Raw genomic sequence first — 17388 nt, 5'->3', positions numbered from 1 at the left:
TAAAATACAAAAAAAATTAGTGGGGTGTGGTGGTGTACGCCTATAGTAGTCCTAGCTACTCAGGAGGCTGAAGTGGGAGGATCACTTGAGCCCAGGGAGGTTGAGGCTGCAGTAAGTTGTGATTGAGCTGCCATTGGCAATTCCAACCAGTGCATGGTCTAACCCATTGCCAGGGGGCTCTGGCTTTCCATCCCAAAGCAAAAGCCCCACCCATTTCTGCTATGGGGTTGACACCTTGCCCATAGCTCCCTGATCTTTGGGAATTTTGGAAATCCCTAGCACTGCCTTTCCTGTGCTTTTAAATGTATGCAAATGCAACAGCAAATGGCCCCCGCCCCAGGAGGACAGCGATTCCTGGGGCCCTCCCTGCCCACACTAGGTGGCTCCGTGGGGTCTTGTTAAACCTTCTCAGAAGTTGGCAGAAGACTCCTTTTAGCCTTGCCCTTTCCTCTTCCCTCTGGGTCTCTCTTCCTGGGGACTTTCTTCACTCTGCCTTCGTCTTTCTTCTGCCACTTTGCAGCTTTGCCCTGGCCGCTCTGTCTTCCTCTTTCCAGTCCTGCATCTCTCCTCTTCCTGCTGGCTTTCCTCTCCCTGCCCCTCCTCCCCATCTCTTTCTGTCTACATTGAGGAGGTGTCATCCTCTGTTCTCTCTGCTCTTTCTTGGCTGTGCTGCTCCTTCCTCCCTCCTAAGATCACCCACCCCGCCAAGCCCCTGCCCTGTTGGGGCCTGAAGTGAAGAGGGCTCTTCCCTCCAATTCCCCAGAGCTGAGGGGCAGGGCCAGCATCTCGGGCTGGTGACCAGTGCAGCCACACAGGGCTCAGAAGGCCTGCGCTTGGTTTAACACTTGGCTGTTGCCATCCTGAATTCTCAGTAATTTTTGAATAAGGGGCTGCCTTTCATTTTGCAGTGACTCCATGAAGTATGCACTGGTTCCGCTGAGGACTGTGAGCTTCCTGGGGGAACACATCCCCTCCTGGTAGAGCTGTAAGAGCTGGGCTGAGGCGCAGGGTCCAGGTGCCGGTCCTGCGTTTGCTCCTCATTCACCCAATAGTGAGTTGCAAGATTCATCCTCATTTTACCGATGAGATAAATCAAGGCTCAGAGAGGCCATGTCACTTGCCCAAGGACCCACAGCTCATGAGCCTGGATTGAAGGAAGCTGACTCTGAAATTTGGACATTCTGTGGTCCTTTCCTGGCTGAAACCATAGGGGCTTTGGTAAGGGCCTTAGTTCACCCTTTTATTGGTGAACTAAGGCTCAGTCTTTGCATCTGAAAAATAGAGGTAGTGAAAGTAGCCGCCTGTGCAGAAACAACTGGTGTTTAAATCCTGGAACGTTCCTGGCACATGGCTACCTCCTGAGACAGCAGCTGCAGCCTTTCTGAGCCTCCATTTTCTCATCTGTTAAATGGGGATCATGGTGGTACCTGCCTCACTGGACCCTTATGGAAATTTAATGACACAGGACGTGTGCTTAGCTTAGGGCCTGGCACAAGTAGGTGGGCAAGGCCAGGACACAGGAGCTTCTGGGCCAGAGGAGGGAGTGATCTATGAGTAGGGAAACTAGGATTTATTGTCCAGACTGGGGCACTTTGAGAATGAAAGGAGCTTGACAAAAAGCATAAACAGGGATTGTCGTGGGCAAGCCAGGATGGAGGGTCACTCCACCTGTGTGTCAAGTGTGTCCTTGTCAGGATTGTCTGTTTCATAAAACATGTTCACAGATAAGTGAGCGTAAGGATGCCCCAGGCCCACCCCCAGCTGGTGTGGAGAAAGACTGTGTTCGGGTTGGGTGCAGTGGCTCATGCCTGTCATCCCAGCACTTTGGGAGGCTGAGGCAGGTGAGACCTGAGACCAGCTGAGACCAACATGGAGAAACCCCATCTCTACTAAAAATACAAAATTAGCCGGATGTGGTGAAGCATGCCTGTAATCTCAGCTCTTTGGGAGGCTGAGGCAGGAGAATCAATTGAACCTGGGACATGGACGTTGCGGTGAGCCGAGATTGTGCCATTGCACTCCAGCCTGGGCAAAAAGAGCAAAACTCCGTCTCAAAACAAAAAGATTGTGTTCGAGCCTGGGCCATAGAGAATGATGTCCCTTGGGCTGGGCATGATGGATCATGCTGGTGAGCCTAGCACTTTGGGAAGCAAAGCGAGAGGATAACTTGAGGCCAGGAGTTCAAGACCAGCTTAGGCAATATAGCAAAACCTTATCTCCAAAAATTAAAATAAAGTAAAATTTAAAAAGGGGAGGGGGAGAAAAAGAAAGAGTAGTGTCCCGCTTACCACTGCTACTGCTAACAAGGCTTCAGTTCTGAGAAAACAACGTCAGGGAGAATGACTTAAAGGCCACGGTTCAGGCCCCTTCTCAGATATTCTAGAAAATTCTTTGGATTACACCAGCAATGCATGTAATCCAAAGAATTTGGATTCTTTGGTTGTGTAGACTGAAACTCACAGTCACATCTAGGAAAAGTGGCTTTTACTGAATTGCAGTTTGGGGCAGTGCTGTCCGTCAGTGAGTGTTTGGTACCTCCCTTAAAACATTCAGGAACTGGAGGCCCCGTTCCGTGATCAGATCCCCCATGTCTTCTCTCCACACGCTTCTGGAGACAGTCGTCCTGCTCCTAGCATCAGGAGGCCTTGCCATTCCCCCTGAGTGGATTTGCTTTTTCACAAGGAGCGTGTGACTCATGTAACTGGGTCCCCCTTTCAGGAAGCTGGGGGTCCAGTGTGTGGTCCAGCCATTGTCAGCATTTAGGACATTTTTTGTCCCCTGCATTTCACCCTTAGCTGTGGCTCCATTTTCTGTCTCTACCCATGTTTCCCTTCCTTCTTTTACTTTACTTTATGTTCCCTGTATAAGTGAGCCACTTTTGAACCTCCCACCATCCACAGCTGCATCACGCCAGTATATAAGTGAACAAAAATAAAAAATCAACAAACCTGCAAGCAAAAACGTATTGTGGCACCCCTCCCCAACTCAGGAGAGCAGCTCGGATGGCCTGGTGGGGGTCGGCTGGCAAGGGGTTAAGAATGATGCAGAGGAAGTGCTGGCCGAGATTAAAGGGAGGAAGTGGCTGCTGCCTGGGGAGGGAGGTGGCTGGCTCGTCCTGTGTGACTCCAGGGGCCTAAACCAACACTGACATGAATGTGGCAGGTTGCTCAAGGTCAGTTTAGCGAAAAAAAGGAAGAGCTTTCTAAAGACTTGACAAGTCTTTCTAGAAGTTCTGCTAGTGGGGGTTTCAAACTCACTGATAGCTGACTCCAGACATAGCTCTCTTTAAACATAATAGCCAAAGGGCAGGTTTGTTGGAGCCAGTCTCTTCATGTTCATAGAGTGACCGGCAGGCCCTGATTTGCTGGGACATTCCAGTTTGAGCACTTTACAGTCTGCATCCCAGGACACCCCTTGGTTTCTGGCAAACCAGGACAACTGGTCGGTCACCCTATGCACCCTACCTACATGATCTCATGAAATCTTTACATTGACCCCCCTTACAGACGAGGAATCTGTGATTTGGTAACCCAAGATTACATAGCATGGGAAGGGCCGAGCTGGGATTCATGTGTGGATTTGCTGTAACTGAGTGAGGCTTAAGCTCTCAGCCGCACTGACCCACTTCCCTTTTCCTGTAAGATGAGGGTACAAGACCCCTTGATCCTAAAGCCTCTCCAGCAATGACTTTTAGGATTCTGGAATTTCCTCTGGTCTTCAAGCAGCTTTTTGTTTTCCATGGAGGTGGGTTGGGGTAGGGTGGGGGGCAATGTTTCCAGCAAGACCCCTCCTAGGTCAAGGCTTGGGCTTTGCCTTGGGAGAAGTGACAGCCTGGTGACAGGGTCAAAAGGAAGGGCAGCCTGCCCCTCCTTCCCTGTGCCTGGGAACAGGGTGGGATCTCATACTCCACCGTCCTGATTGCTGGCAGTGGTGCCAGTCCATTTGTCAGCTGCCTGGGCTGGAGCCAGGGAATTCCAAGGGGCCAGAGCCTGCCTGAGCGCTCCAAGGCCTCTGTGCTCGGGGCTAGCAGCCTAGGCAGGAGGACTCTGGGGCAGCTCAGGGCTCTGGGATGTTTCAAAGCTCCATGTGGCTGGACAGGCCTCTGCAGCCCCCCTGCCTTGGAAGTCTGGCCAGCCTGTGGAGACTGTGCAGAGGGGGAGTGATTTGGAGTCTCTGAGTACCCCAAGGCAATGAGGTAGGGTTGCGAATATGCAAGGTGGGGACAGATGCACAGGTGGGGACAGCTGATACAAGATCGCAGGGCCCCGCGTGCAGCAGGCAAGCCACAGAACATGAAGGACAGTGACCGTCACTGAAGACGTGGACTCCGGAGTCAGGACAGCGCAGATTCAAACCTCTCCTCTGCCCCTTCCTACTGTGGGATCTTGGGCCAGTGCCCTTGCTTCTCTATGCTTTAATTTGCACATCCGAAAAATGGGAATGAAAATATCTACCTTGAAGGTTTGTTGTGAGTGAAGGCACTGAGTAGAGTATGCCATCGGTGCCTCATAAGCAGGGGGTGGATTCCATCAGCCCCAGACTCTCAGTTTTGGTTCCTCTCACCCCAGAGCTGCACCCGAGGACCCCGTGACAGTCAGCGGGTGAGGGCTGTTCCCCGTGGAGAAGCTGTGCTGGCAGGATGTAAGGGAAGTCCTAGGGAGGAAGGAGTGCTTTGTAGCGAAAGGGGCCCGTCAGCCCATCCATGATGCTTGGAAGTGCTGTGATAGGGTATAGATGCCTTGGGTTCCCACAGGTCTGAGTTCAAGTCCTGGCTCCACCAGGCACTGGGTGGTGATCCTGATGTCGTTCCTTTCAGAGCCTCAGTTTCAACATCTGTGGAATGGGGGTAATGTTCTTCCACTCCTCAGGCCAGGGGGAAGATGGGTTGTCAGGACACAAGGAGATGAGGGGAAGTCAAATTCACAGCTAGGTGCCTGGCACATAGCAGGATGGCTCTCTTTCCTCCTGTCACCCTGCTGCCTGCTCTACCTGGATTTGTGCACATGAGGCTGGGAGGAGCAAGGGGATGCTTGTGAAAAGCACACCCCAGGCAGAGGGACCTGCAAGACCAGAGGCCCAGGTACTTTGAACCATGCTCAGGGGTACTGGGCTCCTTGAGCACAGGGAGCAGGTTGGTTTGGAAGGACTTGGCCTCGGAGGTCCCCCCAGCAGTCCCTTCCTGCCCCCAGCCTGGGACTTCCCATGAGTCCTGCAGCCCTGTCCTGGGTCAGTGGCCTTGAGTTACTGACCTCACTTGGGGTCTCCAAGGGGAAGGGAGGCTGATGCCCATGCTCAGTGGCCCACTCTTCCTCCTGTTGCCTCTTGTCTCCACCAGCTCTCCCTCTCTGTGCTGCCTTTTCCCCTTAGCATCCTTTCCCTGGCACTTTATTTCTTTTTAGGAGGCAGGGTCTTGCTCTGTTACCCAAGCTGGAGTACAGTGGTGCAATCATAGCTCACTGCAGCCTCAACTTCCTGTGCTCAAGCAATCCTCCCACCTTAGCCTCCTGAGTAGCTGGGACTACAAGGTGTGTGTCACCACACCTGGCTAATTTTTTAAATTATTATTATTATTTTCCTACAGACATGGTCTCTCTCTGATGCCCAAGCTGGTGTTGAACTCCTAGCTACAAGTGACTCTCCTGCCTCAGCCTCCCAAAGTGCTGGGATAACAGGCATGAGCCACCCTGCCCGGTCTCCCTAGCACTTTTAAGCGTTAATATCTCACACGCACACATACACACATTCACGTCAACCACTAACTGGATGTGACATATTTGGAATGGTTTTGGCATCTGAGTCCCAGTCCTGCTGCATTCTGCTGTATAACTGTGTCCAAAAGCTCCTTCCTCTTTGTGTGTGGGCCTCTGCTTCTCCACCGTCATCACGACATTGACTTCAGTTCACTGGGGGAAAGTTGAAAGCAGGACCCTGATGGTGGAATTGAAGGCATAGCAGCAGCGTGTATCTGGGATCAATTTGCAGTGGGGGTTGCCTTTCCAGAACCCCAACACCAGACCCCAGAGACTGCTCCTTCATCTGCACCCTGCTTATCTCCTGGGCGGGGGGTGGGGAGGCGGTCTTCAAACTTACCTGCCTCACACACATGTCCTGGGATGTGCCTGGTAAGCTACAGGTTCTGGCTGCCCCTCAGCACTGCCTCCCTCCTATCTCTGCCTACTCCCCTGCTGAAAGGCCCTGGGTCCATGAGGCCCAGGGATGGGGACTCAGTGTTACCATGGCAACCATAGCTTATCTGTGGCATCACGGACTCCAGGGGAAGATGGCTACCAGGCCCCAAGACTGGATAGTATGGGCCCCTCTCTGTGACCTGGCTTCTCCCGTGAAGACCCATCTGAGTATCTCTGGTCCTCACTCCTACGCTCACTCAAGACCTTTCTTGGAGCATTGGTGGTTGCCATGGAAATGGCTCTGGAAACAAACCAGTCCTTGTGGGCTGAGGAAAAATCCTCAAGAAAAATAGAGATTGCTGGGCTTCCCGGCTCTCTGATGGGATATCCTGACGTCTGGAGCCTCCAAAAACTGCACTTTCTGGGTCAGCCTGGAACTGGCAGAAGGGCCCTCAGTTCACCAGGCCTCTTGCTATTCTCTTGCCTCCAGCCTCTCCTCTTCAATACAGCCCCCGCATCAGCCACCCAGGTTAGAAGCTGGAATCTTTTTAGAAAGATGGCACCCTCTGCTTAAAACCATCCATGGCTCCCTATTGCCCATAGGATGAAGTTGATGGCTTGCAGGGATCTCACAATCTGAAACTCTCTTCTTTCCTTAGCCACATCTCCTGCCTTCTCCCCTCCCCTAAGACAAACACACACACGCGCACACACACACAGCCCCTATCCACACTTTATCAAGCCTCTGTGCCTCTGCAGGTATGTATATCATTTCCCTCCGCTGCTCCATCTGGCAAAGGCTTTATACCCTCCAAGGCTCAGCTCAAATGCCACCTCCCCCAGGAAGCATCCCCTGATTTCCCCAGCCCTTTCCCTTTACTTTGTGCAGAGCCAGAGCCACACACTCAGTGACCAACAGGGCCAGGCAGGAGACTCAAATGACCCATTTATGAACATTTTTCATGTCCACAAAGAAATATGTGCTCTCCTATGAAAGCTGAAAGTGAGAATGACTTGGTTCCTCTTTCTCTCACTGGATTGCACTTATTTCTGCCACAGCAGAGGCCCTGGACAAACTCAATGGCAAATTGCAACTGGCTTATTACCCCAGGGGAAAATAGGGAGGGGTGGGGACTGTGGATAACACTGTTCTGTAATGCAAGCCCAGCATGGCCAGTTTGCTGGAAGCCTGGCATTTAGGTGACGTCTCAGAATACTGACTGTGCCATGATCTGTTCCTGCACCCACTTTCTCTACATGAAGGCAGTGGCTGGGCCATCTTACTCCCACAGCATCTGGCAAGGAGTGTGACCCTTAGATGTTGCCCACTACTGGCTTTTTTTTGGAGATGGAGGTCTCACCCTGTCACCCAGGCTGGAGTGTAGTGGTGCAATCATAGCTCACTGCAGCCCTGAGCTGCTGGGCTCAAGCGATCCTCCTGCCTTTGCATCTGCTCTTCCCACTGGCTACCATGCTCTTCCGCATCACCAGCCCATGTCTCCCTCTCTGTGTATTCAGGTCTCCATTCAGAGGTGGAACAGGGCATAAATGCTGGCAGAGGGGAATTCTATTTTAGAGAGAGCACTCCAAGAAGCCTCTCTGAAAAGATGACCCTCTTTATATTTTATTCACAGCACAAATCACTGCCTGCTATTATATTCATTTTATTTTTTCAGCATTTACATAGAGCTTCAGATGAACCAAGCATGCTTCTAAAACGTTACCAACATAAACCCATTACCAACATTTAATCCTTGTAACAACTCTGTGAGGGAGGAGCAATGATGGCTCCTATTTTCCAGATGAGGAAACTGAGGCACAGAGAGGTGTAGTGACTTGCCCATGGTCACACAGCAGAGCTGGGATTCAAACTCAGGCAGTCTGGCTCCAGATGTGTTTGCTTTCCTTATTATGTGTTTGCTTACTTGACTGTTTAGCATCTGTCACCCCTGACAACCCCCCCACCCCAACTCCAAGGTCAGGGATGTGTCTGGTTTGTTCCCTGCTGCAACCCCAGTACTCAGATCCAGGCCTGGCTCATAATAGGAATTTAATGACTATTTCTTGGAAGGATGGAGGAAGGGAAACAGGAGGATTAGAGGACTGGAAGGAAGAATCTTTGGCCTTCAGAGCTGAGCCCAATGTCAAGATTGTCTTGTCGGAAGCTTCTCAGCCTCCTGAGGGATTTGAGTCAGCCTGTCTGGAGGGGCCCCTGCCCTACCCGTCCTCACCCTCCAGTAGAACCTCTATTTTCTGACCTCTCCCAAGAAGAGGTGCCAAACCTCATTCCCAGCTCCCTGGGCCCATGCTGAGCACACTTCCTACAGTGACAGGAGCCCTGGAGGGGAACAGTCAAGACGGGGCAGGAAGTCTCCAGAACAAGGTGGCCTGCGGTTGAGGGAACAGGCTGTTGAGCGGCCAGCGAGAGGTCCGGGCGGGGCTACGCTGGACCAGATGTGCTCAGGGAATGAGCAGAGGAGAGAGCTGGGAAGGGGCTTGTGCCCTGCCAGATTCTCCTGGGACCCTAAAACAGTGGGCTTCACTGTGGGAGCGGTAGAAACACATCTCAGTTTCACCCTGTGAAAGAAATTGCCTTTCCCTATTAATGCAGTGGCTGTGGTGGTGACAAGCACTTCACCAGCCTTGTTTCATTGAATCCTCACAACTCCTTGAGACAGATGCTACACAGGAGGCTCCTGAGGCTGAGAGAGGTAAGTAACCTATATGACGTCACACAGCCAGGAAGTGCTGGAGCTAGATCTGAAACCTAGTTCCAGACGATATGTAACATGACTCCATGGAAAACCAAGGGAGGAGAAGCTGGAAGCCCAGCCTGGGGCTCCGGGTTCTACCCATGTGCTCACTTGCTCACTTCACTGACTCTGAATCTCAGTTTTGTCATCTGTGAAATGAGAATGATGGGAAAGTGCCATTGTGTGTGACCTGACGAAGGGCTGGCTGTTTCTCTAGGTGTGCCACAGGGGTTATTTTCCTTCACCATCATGGTATGTTGGGTGGTCCACATGCCCCAGAAGTGGAAAAAGAGACTTGGAGGTGTGGAGAGCGGGTCTAGGTCACCCAGCCATGGCTACCTCCTTGTTAGGTGTTAATGCCCTGTCCCGACTGAGGCCAGACAATAGCTTGGTTTCAACTGAGGGACTTGAGTAAAGTGAAACATGCTTTGCAGAGCCTCTTGCAGAGGATGTAGGGATGCCGGGGAGGTGGGAGGCCGAGCTCAGGGTGGGAATGGCAGAAGCCATGGCTTCCTCATCCAGCCCGGCGCAGAAGGGGCCTGGGAGGAGGCCGAGAGGCATCTCTGTCCTGCGGCTTGGCTCTCCTCCCGAGGCTTCTAGACATTATCCAGGCTACTCTCTGAGCTCTGTTAATTTCTGGAAACAAAGCCCTTTCCTTTGGGCAGAATCAGCCAGCTGGACTCAGCCTTGTCCTCTCTATTGTGGGACAGGGGCTCACGGAACATCACAAGCTGGTTTTTCTATGCAGACATTTGCTGAGCTCCTGCTGTGTACCAGGTGCCAAGCCCACATCACTGTGTCACGACACGCTCATGCTCACCCCAGGAAGGAAGTACTAATAGCCCATTTTACAGATGGGGCTCAGGGAGGAGAAGCAATTTGTCCACTGTCACTGAGCTAGGAAAGATCTTTGAAGCTGGTCTAGCTGACTCTCAAGAGTGGGCTCTTAGCTGCCGTGCAGCTTGGAATGAGAGATGCATCAGACAACCTTGTTGCAGGCAGCCAGGACCCCAGTCTTGCTCTTGGAGTGGCAGGACAGATGGAATGTAAATCAATCTTGAACCTCTGGCCCAGAGATCTTAGAGCTGTCAGGATCCCAGAAAATCCTGTTATCCAGACCCTCCCGCTGACCCGATTTCCTGAAAGGAAGATTTTATTATTGCCATTTCGTAGGTGACTCCAGTGCAGCTCAGAGAGGTAAAGCAACTTGCCCAGGATAACACAGCATGGAGCAGAGTCGTGCTGTGTTTTTATATTGGCCCCATGGCTGGAAATAGACACTTGGTTCATTCAGTTATGGTGTCTTTTCAAAGCTGAGAGGGAACTTTGAGATAACTCCAACCCTCCTTGTTTCGTAGATGGGGAAATTGAGGGACCAAAGAGTCAGGGATATATTTAAGGACATTTGCTAAGTAGAGCCTGTGTGTTACAAAAGAAAGAGCATGAGATTCTTCATCTGGGTTCAAATTCCACCTCTGCCCTTCACCAGTCACATAACCTTGGTAAGACTTTTTTTTTTTTTTTGTTTGAGATGAAGTCTTGCTCTGTTGCCGAGGCTGGTGCAGTGGTGGGATCTCAGCTCACTGCAAGTTCCACCTCCCAGGTTCACACCATTCTCCCACCTCAGCCTCCTGAGTAGCTAGGATTACAGGCGCCTGCCACCACGCCTGGCTAATTTTGTTTGTGTATTTTTAATAGAGACGGGGTTTCACCGTGTTAGCCAGGATGGTCTCAATCTCCTGACCTCATGAGGCAAGACTCTTAACCTCCCTGGGGCTCAGTTTCTCAGCTCTAAAATGGACATTATAAGGGTCACTGTCTCATGGGGTTGGGTGAGATGATGCTCAAAAAGGGCTTCTCAATGTCCTAGCACACATAGTAGGTGTTCACTAGAATGTAGTTACTACGGTGGTTATGATTGATGTTATTTAACGCAGACACGCTAGGGTCTAGTGCTCCTTCACAGGATGGCCCGCTGCATCTAGTATACCTGGCCAGGGCTCTTGTGTGAGTCTGGGGGGCCTGGTGCAATGTTCTTCTCATTCATCTGCCAGAGCAACAGAGAAGGAAGGAGAGAGGCATGGGACTTAAACACAAGGGCTGCCGAGCAGATGAGTCTGGGTTCTCCACCTCTGCGCCCTTCTCCCTGCCCCCTGGCAGATTGGGACCCTGTGGCTGGGGAAGTTGCTTGAGTTGCCACTTTCTAGGTATCTCAGGGTGCCAGAGAAGAGAAGCAAGGGCAGAGGGTGAGCTGTGCTGACCTGGTTGTAAGGCATGTGGGGCCTCCGCCACCTCCCAGAGTTGAGACTCCAAGCCCACACTCAGAACAGCGCACCAAGTGCGCACCGCAGGCTGGCTCCCAGCATGGGCAGAAGTCACTCACCCGAGCTGCCTTCTCGACCACATCCTGAGCAAGCCGTGAGCAGCCCCAGCACCAGCTGCCCTGTAGCTACAATGTGCTCATAGCTTGGGGATTATTTGCATGAGTGGACCCAAGGCTGACGTCAGGGGATTAACAAAATATGGTGCTGGGCCTCCCTGTCCAGTGGGATATGCGCAGGGGAGAAAATTTGTTTATAGGGCAGCTTCAGGGGCTGGGGCAGTGTTTATGGGGAGAGGCACAAGCTGGGTGGCTGGGAGGATACTTAGGGCTTGTGCATGGGACCCATTACTGGGGGCTACAGGGGCTTCCCGGCCTGGAAGGACAGATGTCCATCAAATGCTCTTGTTGGGGACCTTCTGTGGCTAGGAATGGCTGCTGGGGAGATGGTAAAAGGGCAGCTAGGTGTCCAATAAGATAATGAGGCTGAGTTTGCAACGGCGTGTTCTCATGGAACTTGGTCGGAGTTCAGTCTGGGTCTGGGGTTGAGCCTCAGCGCAGTCCTCAGGTAGGCAGGGTCTAGATTGCTCTGGCCATAGTAAGGCATTGGTCTTGATTCTAAGAACAAGGAGGTGCTAAGAGGTTTTCAGCAAGGAGTGACATGATGTGGTTTGCTTCTTGAAAAGATTTGTCTACTGGGAATAAAATTGTCTATGTACTAGGTAGATAGGTTTCTAGCCAGTTAGGAGTCCCAGGTAGCCACATAGGTAAGCAGAGGTGATGCTCAGATTTGTGAGTTGTTGGGGAGACAAAATGGGAAGAACTTGTTGATAGATGTGGGGGTAGGTAGGGAGGGGGAGGCGTGGAGAGTCTGGTTTCTGAGTCAGAGTGTTGGCAGGAGACAGACGACCCACTCAAATGAGGTGATTAATGAGAACTTAGTCAGGGGAGGACTGACAAAAGGGTAGACAGTACAAGGGATCCCTACCACACTCCGGGTCCAGTGAAGGCGAGAACTCACTGCCCCTAGACCGAGGCGCTAGAGCAGGAAGTAGTTATGGCACCCAAGGAGCGTGACTGTGGCCGCACACCCCTGACAGGGAGGGAGCTGGAGGGTTTGCACCAACCGCACGTTCCACGCCTGCAGTTGTAGATCAAACCAGAGGTCAGAGAGCAAACAGCCTATTGAGCTTTCAAGCAGGTCAGCCTGTAGGGCACAGAACAGACAGGGATCTGGAGACAGAGATCCCCGGGGAGGAAGGAAATGCTTTTAAGGCTCAAGGAGTAGTGTTCTAATGGGAGGATGCCAGGCAGTGGCGTGAATATTTTGGGGGGTCTTCCTGTGTCCGTGTGCTCATCAGCTGCTCTTCCTGGCCTCTAAGCAGGTGGGCTGTCTGGGTTCAGGGGCATAAGCTCCTTCTTTTTGCCCATTCTTATGGAGTCCTAAGCTCCGTCGTGGCCCCTTCCAAATCCTAAAGAAAATGGGATAGTCTGTTAGGCAGCCCGTGCCACTGTGCTCTGCTGCGGTGACTCAGTGCGAGCTCCCGCATGTGGGCGTGGGACCAGGCAGGAAATTCTGTCCTGACACGGAGCTAATTCTGTCCTGGGGCTGGCAGCCAGGCCTGTGGTTGGAACATCTGCAGGCACTGTGTGGTTTCCAGGTTCCCGAGTCACTCAGAGCCTGCGGATACAGGGATGTGGAGGTGTCTCTGGAGCCATCCTTGGGAGATGAGTTGCCCCTTCTCTCTGCCCTGGAGGGTAGGAGATCTGGTGAACGGGACGAGCCCAGAAACTCTGGCAGCAGGCGAAGACATCAGCACCTACAGTCGTCCAGGCCTGGGGGAGGCTGGTATGCTGCTCAGAAGAGACATGTTTGAGGGCAAGAGTGGTGACTGGCAGGCCTCATTATATTTCAGCTGCTGGCTAAGGCTGTGATCTTATGCTTTGGGGTCAAAAAGTCCTTGGTTCAAATCCTGAGCTGATGCTTAAAGGCTGTGTGAATCTGGACTAGTCACTTCACCTCTCTGATTCCCTATTTGCAAATCTATGCAACAGTCTATGTGCACCACACTGAGGCACAAGTTACGGAAGTGCCAGGCACAGTTCTGGGCTCTGGGGATATAACACAAACAAGAGAGACCAAGTCCCTCCTGTCTATGATTTAGAGAGGGTCATGCACTCTCTGGGTCTGTTTCCCCTGCTGCAAGAGATGTCCTCTGAGGGGCCTCCCAGCAACTTTTGGAGGCTGACAGAACTGGAGGAGAGGTGTCTGAGCCATCTGGCTGGACGGTCAGGGTGGGGCATGTGAGGAGAAGATGGGGACAGGAGCCAGGCCAAACATGGTCATTTGCAGAGCGAGGAATGTTTCCAGTTTCCCTGATGGGCTCTTACGCCCACAGGCCCTGATAAAGCCCCCGCATTTGGCCTGTGGCCTGCTTTCAGGAAGAGGTTAGTGGTAGGCTGCGATGAAAGAGACAGCAGATTGACAGAGCGGCTGCTGGAAGCTTGGGCTGGCTGGGAGCACAGGTGAGGAATGTTGCAGGTGAGGGGCAGCTGAGCCTGTCAGAGGGGGAGGGCTGACCGATGACCGGCATGCAGGAGATGGAGGCAACATGGGAAGAGAAAGAGGAGGAGGTGGAGACGGAGAAGACAGGGAGACTGCAGAGAGATGGAATAGATGGAGAGGGCCAGGAACAAAGAGAGGCAAACACAGAGACTGGGGGAGAGAGAGAGGCAGAAAGAACAAGTCAGATATGAGACAGAAGAGAGTAAGAACAGGACAGAGGTGGAAGTAGGGAAAGAGATAAAGGACAGACAGACCAGGGCAGAAAAGCAGCCAGTGCTTTGCGACATAAGGAACCCACTGGGCAAAGGGGTTTAATCAAGGAAGCAGAAGGCAAATATCTGCTGCCCAGATGGCCCCTGGCCCTGCTGTACACTGAGCCCCTAGGACACACACCGGCAAGGGAACAGCCAGAGGAGGTGGGGCCCTGGATCCATATGAACTCGGTTTTTGAATCCCAGTCCTGGTAATGGCAAGGAGAACTCACTGCCCCTAGGTGGAGGGGCAAGAGGGAGCAGTGGTTCTTGGCGCCTGGAGAGTGTAGCTGTGGCCAAGTCGACCCATGGAGACCCTACAGGGAAGGAGCCGGAGGGTAAACACCCAGCCTTGCTCTCCTCCAGCCCTGCAATCCCTGCTTGACACTGTCATCGATCAACCGACCAGGCAGGTGTGAGGCAAGCTACTTGCTCCCCTGCCTCGGCTTCAGACATCCCCGTTGGTAAAGTGGGACTGATGCCAAGACCTTGCAGGGTTAGGGGGAGGCTGCAGAGAGAAAAGGTGTGCTCTCACCCATGGTGTGCTGCATCCCAGCAGCCATGCCAGCACTGGGGCGCAGAAGGCTCCACATGTCCTTGGAGGATGGGTGAATAAATGAATGACTCCCGCCTCCAAAGGGCTTCTCCTGTAACCGAGATTGGAGGCATTTCGCATTCAGGCTATTAACCAGAGGCAGAGGGACCTGGGGGAGAAAATCGCAGAGGACCCGGAGCCTTGCCTTGCTCCGTCTGTAAAATGCACACCCCGAATCTTGCCAGATTGATGTTTTGGGCGCCCTTGGGAGGTTCCACTGGGGCAAAAGCTAGAGTTTTCTGGAATGTTCCAAGGAGGCGAGGCAGTGGACAGAGTGAGCTTGTCAATTCAGCAGGCTTTGGGTTTGAAGCCTGTCTCTGAGCATTCTTTCAGCATGGTTAATTGGACCTACCTTACTTACCTGAGCCCTCTATGTGACCTTGGGCACGTTAGTTACCTTCTGTATGCCTGTTTTCTCATTAGTAGCTGTGTTTAGAATAGTGGTTGAACCATACAGAGGACTGTATATGTATTTGTTTAATAAAACTTAAGCCAATAATGTCCATTCGAGGCTTTTGTTCTGCATGGCAGGAGGAGCCAGATGCGACCTTGAGGCCCTGTCCCTTTCCCAGCAAGGGTCCAGCAGCGGGGGTGTGGGCAGGACACGATCATCTGCCTGGTGACCATCCCACCCTCTGCAGGGGCTGGGCTTGGCAAGGAAGGACTGGGGCTCAGGACTCTGCACAGCCACTCCTGGCTGGGCTGACGTTACTTCCGTTGGCTGGTCCAAGTTCATTCCCGCCTAACGGGGAACATGGGTGGGGTTCTGAGGGTTGAGTGTTTGGCCCCCTGCCTGGCCACTGTGGCTTGGTCAGGGATTCAGTAACCAAGACTCTGAGTTGGGCACCACCCAAGCATGAGCCCCAGGCAGGGATTGGAGTGTTTGTTTGATTGTTTTGGGGTTTTCTGGACCTCAGGAGAGGAGGGAAGGCTGACATAATTATACCCCTCCATCCCTCCGCTTCTCCATCAGGGGCCCCCAGAAGCCTCTGCACTTGTATTTTCTTTCTTCACAGCGCTCATTTCCCAGTAGCCCTATTTCCTAGTCCCGTGACCCCTCCCACCCTCTCTCCCATGGAGCCATTCTAATGTGTTCAATGTGCATCTTGCTATTTGGCTGGATTCTTGCAAAACATGTGTTGCTGCTTTGCAGACACGTTCTCAATGTAGGGCAGCACTATTAGGGTCCCAAAAGCCAGCACCTGTGGCTCTTTGTTGGCGAACTGACCTCAGAGGCTGGGAGCGGCTGGGAGTGCGCACTCCAGGACAGGGTGGAGGCATGCAAATACTCTTGGAATGTGACCTGCACTGTTCCCAGGGTCCTCGATGGGCGTGAGCCAAGGCCACCCTCTGTAGGACTCTGTGGGATGCTGCACCCCTGCCTGGCCTCCTCCTACTTCCTCACTCCCTCACCAGTTTTTCCTGAAATGCTTCCTTAATAAATCACTTTTGCCAGAATCGTCAGTTGAGAATTTGCTTCTAGGGAAAGAAGACATATCTGAAAACAATGCACATGGACACCTCCCTGTGTACTTCCTTGCAGGGAGGTGGAGCATTGCCTGGGTATTCACTCAGGAGCCATCACAGGGGGTTGGCAGGTACCTGCAGCATGGCATGAGGTGCCTGTGCTCCCACCTAGCCAACCTGGGAAGCGTGCAGCTTTCTAGTTCTTGCCACAGTCTAGAAGGTGTAGAATGTCAGCTGGTTGTGGTTTTCATGTGCATTTCTTTGATCTTCAATTTGTCATATGCCTGGGTTTGGGGATTTCCCTCCTGTCAATTGCCTGTTCCTATCGTTTGCCCATTGTCCTGTTAGGGTCGCTGTTTTTTGGATTTGCAGGAAGGGGCCCCTTGAGTACGCTAGATAGCAATCCTTTTTGGGTTTGGAGATTGTAAATATCTTCCTACATTGGAGGCAGGAAGTGTGTGTGTGTGTGTGTGCATTTGAAGTGTGTGTGTCTGTGTGAGCACGCATGCCTGTGTATGTGTGTGTAGCCCATTATAAGGGTGGGGTCTGGGCCCCCGCGTGGGCTAAGCTTCAGGGCAGAGAGGTGGAGTTCGGATTCGCAAACACAAGATGAGCAATCTTGTGGAGCCACAAATGGTAACACTAACAACAACAACAACAGCAACAACATGGGCATTAAGCTGTATATGTTTCCAAAACCTCAGTCTCCTCATCTGTAAAATGGGGAAGAATACTGTCCCCTTTGCAAGGTTGTTTGGGAACATTCTGTGACAACATTTCTAATGGGCTTGGCTCCTGCCACATAGTAGGTGTTTAATAAATTATGATGCCAGCAATAGTAAAGCATGTGCTTATTATGTGCCTACTATGTGCCAGGCACTGAGCTGGGGGCTGGTGGAGGATGAGCACATGTTACATAGTAGGGCTTTTTTGTGTGGGTGGCCTGGGTGGCATTGTCAGGTAAGACATGGTCTGCAGCAGAGGGAGAGGCCTGGGGAACTGGACAGAGTGAGAGTCAGAACCAGGTACTGATAGAAAACTTGGGTGGACATGGATGGGCGCGGTGGCTTATGCCTGTAATCCCAGCACTTTGGGAGGCCAAAGTGGGCGGATCCATGAGTTCAGGAGATCGAGACCATCCTGGCTAACATGGTGAAACTCCATCTCTACTAAAAATACAAAAATTTAGCTGGGTGTGGTGGTTTGCACCTGTAGTCCCAGCTACTTGGGAGGCTGAGGCAGGAGAATCACTTGAACCCCAGAGGTTGCAGTGAGCCGAGGTTGCGCTACTGCATTCCAGCCTGGGTG

The 17388-nt window shown here is 52.3% G+C and overlaps 1 protein-coding gene and 1 long non-coding RNA gene across 5 annotated transcripts in view; one reads left to right on the top strand and one right to left on the bottom strand.

The window, feature by feature from the left end:
* CMKLR1 (chemerin chemokine-like receptor 1) overlaps positions 1-17388 on the top strand; it is a 52812-nt gene that overhangs the window by 22337 nt on the left and 13087 nt on the right. Inside the window, exon 1 of one of the 4 annotated variants that reach the window (XM_009181623.4) lies at positions 10571-13727. The exons of the other annotated variants lie outside the window; for them this stretch is intronic. The gene's annotated coding sequence lies outside the window, so the exon portion shown is untranslated. Of the gene's footprint in view, positions 1-10570; positions 13728-17388 lie in introns of those variants that run through there. 4 annotated transcript variants of the gene reach the window in all.
* On the bottom strand, positions 2410-6178 carry LOC103876044. Its single transcript, XR_002515836.2, has 3 exons — positions 6091-6178; positions 5761-5928; positions 2410-4833 (listed from the first exon to the last, which is right to left on the bottom strand). It is a non-coding gene; the product is annotated as an uncharacterized LOC103876044 (long non-coding RNA).

The sequence above is a fragment of the Papio anubis genome, chromosome 9 (assembly GCF_008728515.1).
Source record: "Papio anubis isolate 15944 chromosome 9, Panubis1.0, whole genome shotgun sequence".
Taxonomy (NCBI): Eukaryota; Metazoa; Chordata; class Mammalia; order Primates; family Cercopithecidae; genus Papio; species Papio anubis.
Note: the sequence above shows the minus strand (reverse complement) of the source record. Positions and strands in the feature narration are given on the sequence as shown.